General features: G+C 46.9%; 1 long non-coding RNA gene across 1 annotated transcript; it reads left to right on the forward strand.

The window, feature by feature from the left end:
• Positions 1-3034: 3034 nt before the first annotated feature.
• LOC111258130 lies at positions 3035-3400 on the forward strand. The gene is made up of 2 exons (XR_002678697.1): positions 3035-3187; positions 3278-3400. It is a non-coding gene; the product is annotated as an uncharacterized LOC111258130 (long non-coding RNA).
• Positions 3401-6045: the final 2645 nt, after the last annotated feature.

Below are 6045 nucleotides of genomic sequence, written 5' to 3' on the forward strand. Positions count from 1 at the left end.
ACCGGCTCCGGACGACTACCGGGTACAGCAGGCGACGACGATCAGCAGCCTGACGTTGTTCGCGACGACGAGTGACGCCCGAGCGACGAAGAGGTAGACGAGCCGTGGTGAAGGAGTCGACGAAGAACTTGACGAAGCGGAGGAAGCGATCGAGCAGTCGCGCAGAGCGCTTCCCAAAAATCTTATTCGCCCTCTCCCGGTGCAGGATTGCTGAAGACGACGGTTCCGGAGACCTGCTCTCCCAATCGCCGGTGCACGCCGACAATCGGGATGGAGTAGACTACGGTGGCGGTGCAGCAGCGAGATGAGGCAAAAACCTAACTAGTACAGACCACCTTAGGGATACCCTAATCTGGGGCCTTCCTGTATAGTAGTCTATATTTCATCTTTTTCATGAGGGAGATGGTCCATATATATAGGGAGGAAAAGCCCCAACACCCTCATCCATTAGTAATATGGGACTAATAGATGGTGTACCCCTCTTTACGCTAATGGGCCTTTAAGATTTATTTGAAATTCTGAAATTAGGCCCATTATTTCAACATTAGATACTTAACGTGGTATAGTTATCTCTTAAATTATCTCGAGATAATTCTTAATTAATTCCAGGTGGTTGGCCGAGACCAATTTTTTCTGACATTTTTTTGGTAGTTTTTTGAATGGCTCATCATTCGTATCAAACTTATGTTCATACTTAGTACAAAATCTGCATTAATGCATGGTCAACAAAATTTATCACTACTAGTTTGTTACTGGAGCGCTATTACCTAAACTCATCGGGTATAATTTAGGATCGAAGGAGTACTATGTTCTTGGTCCTATAGGTATTACCTAAAGGCCATCATCACCGCATGGTCACGAACATACGAGATGGCGTTCCTCCTCCACGATGCATGCACTTGTTCGTTGGCAGTCGATGGATGGATTCAGTTCGTTGGCAGTCGAGGCGGACATGTCTCTGGACGGCGCCGCTCGCGCGGCACACCCTCGCAGCAGATTCCGACCCGGGCTGTCGATCGACACCGAAACGAACTCGATCAAGTTCGCACACATATTTTCTTGTCTAACCCGTGCGCCGGCTATTTTCTCTCGCCATTATGAAATCAACAGCACGTGCGCCGGCTGCCTTCACGAGCAGATACCCACGCCAGCTAGTCGACATACACAGTACGTATCTACCCCCTCCGTCCCCAATTACAATTCGTTTTGACTTTTCTAAGTACATGATTTTTTTCTACGTATCTAGACGTAGCATATATCTAGGTATATGGTAAAAGCCATCAATCTAGAAAAGCTAAAATGAATAGTAATTTAGGATGGAGGGGTAGTGTAGATCGAGGCTTCGCGTATGGAACAACAGCGGTCTCCACCTGCTACTGCGCAAAGAGCGGACTGCGTCATCGTGAACTTGGAGCTTCAAGTAGTCGTAGCCAGCAACGCTGCTGTTGCTGCTGCTAGCAACGGGAGCGACAACTATCACGTCGTGGACGTGAAAGCCCGTCGTCCCACGGCCGGAGTCCAGCAGGATCACCACGTCGTCGTAGACGTGGATCGTCTGGCCGTCAGTGTCGTACGTCGTTGCCGACGGCGACGCCGAGACGAGCCCCAAAGGCAACCCCGTGGAGGTCAGACCCAAAGGCGTCGACAACGGAGCTGGCAGCAAGAATCAGTGCGTGGTGTGCGCGGAGTCCATGAGGTCGGTTGCCATCGGGCGGTGTGGCCACCGCGGTGTGTGCAGCAAGTGCATGGTCCACGGCCGGTTCTTCCAACAGAACAGACGCTGCTACATCTGCAACATCCAATGTCCAAAGGTCCTCGTTGCCAAGGCGGACGACGGTGTCTGCGACAGAGCAGCCACTCCTCCCAAGCTGCCACGATTTACCTTCCGAGATGGCTGCGTGGGCAACTACTGGTACCCCGGGCACACAGCAGCCTACTTCGAGGAAGACAAAGAGCACCAAGCCGCAAGGGCTGAATGCGAAGGAATAATACCACGATTTTATCAACCTCTGGTAAATTTTTCCATCGCACGCTTCAATTAAATATACTAACACAAAACTGGTAAACTCTTTTTCAAACTTGCATTTCTACTTTGATTTGCATGCGAGGAGAAGAATTTGACGTCAAAAGTGGGAGTCTGCGCCCTGCCGCCCTGAGCATATTCGTCATGTTGTTGTTTGCTACCGTCGCCTATTCAGTGCCAAGGTGCTCCAAATACGAGCCTAATGAGTTGGGACAGTCGCGCTTAGCTAAACTTGCTAAAGCTAATGAGCAGCAGTGCAATAATTAAACATTAACGCACATTAGCATATCAGCAGTCTATAGTAGGCATAGACATGCAAGATTGTCTTTGAGTTGGAATGATGTATATTAATTTACGCTAGCTAGCTAACAAATAGCAGCGCAGTTTTCTCTCTTGATGTATTCCATTTAACCGATGGTTTGCCCCTAAGAAATCAGATGTATTTTGGTACGTACATTTATACTGTCACTCAAATAGCCAGCCGATCGAAAACACCGTAATATCTTGCGCTCTGTCTCTACGTACAATACCACCGGATTATCAGGCCACCGTCCGGCCATTGTGGATACGGCGGCCAAAATCTTCAAGCCTGCTGCCAGGGCACCGCCGTGCCGTAGGCCACTGCCACGCCTCCGATGGAGGCTTGTGTTACGCCGGAGGGATGGACATCCACATCGACACCGCAGCATAGCATGCCACGCATCAGCACCCTTCACCATCGAGCCGGAGGATGACGCGATCGAGATCGATGAAGATCCAAGTGGCATTGCATGAAACTAGTTGAAGTGCACGTGCGACCAAGGATTTGGGATTCGGACTGAATGGGCCGAATTTCACCGAAATTCGTCCAATTCGGTTGGGCCCGAAACAAAATCAAACCGGCCAAATAATTTTGGTCCAATTTAAATTTTTAACCCAGCCCAAAGTTCACCACGGCCCACAGATGGCTGCCCCAGTATAAAATCATGAATTCCTGGAAACCCTAGACATTTCGTTTTCATCCCCCTTTCCTTCTGGTGCCGGCGGCAGGTCCCCCGGTCTCCCCGAGCCCCGGCCAGCACGAGGCAGAGGCGTGTGGCAGCGCAGATCCCCTCCCCCAATCCGCTCTTCTCCGCGCCACCATTACTCCAATCCGTTCCCCTCCGTCATTCCTCTCAATGTTTGGTACGTTGCTGCCTTCTGTGTCGATTGATTGAATACTTCTTGTATTTGGCTATGCGCTGCTCTGTGTCATGGCTGATCCATCATTTACAGCAGCCAGTCAGGGTCACGGAGGCCTCAAGGAGTCAAGTGGTCAGTGGCCTGTACACACGGTGGGTTGGGCAGCAGCGCCGGAAGTCGTACGAAGCAACAGCGCTGAAATTTGTGTTAACTAGACTGTAGTATATGGCAGTTGTAGCATTACATGTTCTTCCTCGAAACTTACGCATGTATTCATCATTTGTTTGATCATTCTCGCTTAAATTTACCATGTTTTGATCAAAATTTAGTCAAAATACAAATCCGTCCAATTCGGTATGCTCCGAAATTTTTGATGTTTTGAATCCCAGAATCTTGCGTGCGACATGCACGTGTTTTAAAAAAAATCTAATAAATAAGAATTTTAAAATTATAAGCAAATAGAATGATTTGACTCTACTTTAAAATGGAGGGAGAACAAAAGTATTTTGTAGGATTGGATTTACTTGACCCATGTATTATTTGCGTCAATAAAGGATTGTTTCCAAGAGTTTTTGGGAAATGATCTTCCACTTCTAGATTTGTTCCAAGGAGTGAAATAATTGTACGGAAACCACCACATACTCACAGACCATCATTTTTTCACAATAGAAAAGCGTTCATATAACAAGCAGACATAATGTTTGGGAATGCATGTATACATGCCTTTTGAATCTCTATCTCAAATGAACTATTAGAATCAGAATAGGATAGTTCAAATTTAAAGGATAAAGAACTTGCTCCAGAATCCACAATAATCTGGTGCATCCAATTTTAAACCATGCTGCCATAATTAACTAATTCATGATAAGATATTTATAGTTACATTAGTAATATCTGGTGGATTATAAAACCATACGTGACAACATCTATTGTCTTCTTTTCTATGGCAGGCTTGGTGTTGACATGCATCATTTCCATAGCAGTGGAGTTGCAAAACAGGCTAGACACTAAGGGCTAGTTTGGAAACTCGGAACGCGAAATTAGCCACGGGCCAAATTTAATCAGCAGTTTGGAAGACCATGCCAAGGGGGCGGCCAGCCCAAGCCTCGCGTTTTCCTCGGGGCAGCACTTCCACACCTTGGCACATCAGGCATGGCTCCCCTGTCTCGCGCGCGACTCGTTTGTCATTCTCCCTTCGTGAGTAACCGCCCCGCCGTGCCAGTGTCGCTCCGGCGGCTCCACCTCCCCATCCAGGCGCCGCCTCTCCGTCCAGACGCTGCCGCTCCTGTCCGTCCAGGTGCTCCTGCTCCGCCTCCGGATAGGCGACAATCGCAGCTCGTCCTCCTCCCCATGTTTTGACTGCAACACCACTGCTCCCCTCGAACATCTTGAGCTGCAGCAGCACCTCCACCTCAGCCACCTCCTCCGCATCGTCCACCATGGCGCCTCCACATCGCCATCATCCTCGGCGTCCACTTTGATATGAGTTCTCCCCATGTTCATCCTCCCAATCTCATATTGCTTAGGGTTTGTACCAAATGCCCGCGATGTGATTTCTTGGGTGTTCTTGCGCTTTCCCCATCTTTGTATAGGCCACATCTTTTATTAGAATACTCCTGGAGTTTCTGATACTGTTGTGGTTTATCATCTATGTTATTTCCTATTGAGATATGTGGTAGTTTAATTGGTTGCAAGTATTCTTTTACTGTAGTGATATTTCTGCTAGTTTAGTTTGTTGCGTGACAGATCTTTGAAAGTGTAGTACTCATTCTACTAATTAATAACATTATCTATATACTAGATGATGAACTCTTGGTAGGAGGTAGTTAGGCAATTTATGCTAGACAGATATTTATCAAGGCAAAAAAAATTCAAATGTGAAATATTATCCGTATGCTGCAAGCAATCTGTAGATAGCTGCCTTAGGCTTAATTCAATCGTAGCCTTTACTTTATTCCTTTTTGCAGTAATTCATGAGTTCCATCAGCGTAGCAATTATCTTGTTAGGTTAATGCCAGCAGAGTAGCTATTTCTATTTCTAATGCGACCATCTAGGCCTATATTCAACTAATCTGCCAGTAGCTATTTTTGGAAGTGCAGAGCTATATGCCAGGTTAATGTAATTTCATTTACTGTTTCGGCGCGCTCTGCCCCTTTAGTACCGGGTGGGGTGTTGATTAGCACCAGTACTGGGGGTATTTAACCACATTGTCTTCCTTCCCCCATCTCTTAACACTTAGCAAATTTTTCATCTTTATCAACGACGACGCCATAGCTGGGCCCTCCGGATCCTCCATGTCGCCACCCCGACGTCCTTCCTGATGAGGACATCACATGCTCGGATACAACCATATTGGCATCTTTTGACTCCGAGGTGAAACAATTCTTTATCATAATTATATGTGATACATTTGATGAATTGATGCTGCACCATGATGTGTATTCATTGTCAATTTCAGAAATACATACATGGATCAAAAATAGTGTTAAACACACATGGAAGACATGAAGGACCAAAGAAGTAGGTTGGGGGCCATGTCCAAGTATTCCTAACGTCCTCTACCAGGCCACCACGTCACTTTTGGCCCAAGGAAAGAAAGAGATCCAATCCAACATGTTTTGGTGTTGGATTCAGACTGCAGCTCTAGCCCAACTTGCAACGGCCGCCACGACCTCATCCGAACTCCGTTTTAGGCGTTCAAGTACTCATTGGAATCCTTATGAAATCTATTTTCATATGGATCTAGACTCATATCCATATCTATTCTAAGTCGGCCGCAATCACCGAAATACTACTGAGAGATTTTCTGTCCAGAGGTGCTGCGTCGCCTTATTTTGGCCCTATATCACTTCCTGACGAC

This window comes from Setaria italica, chromosome VIII (genome assembly GCF_000263155.2).
Source record: "Setaria italica strain Yugu1 chromosome VIII, Setaria_italica_v2.0, whole genome shotgun sequence".
Taxonomy (NCBI): Eukaryota; Viridiplantae; Streptophyta; class Magnoliopsida; order Poales; family Poaceae; genus Setaria; species Setaria italica.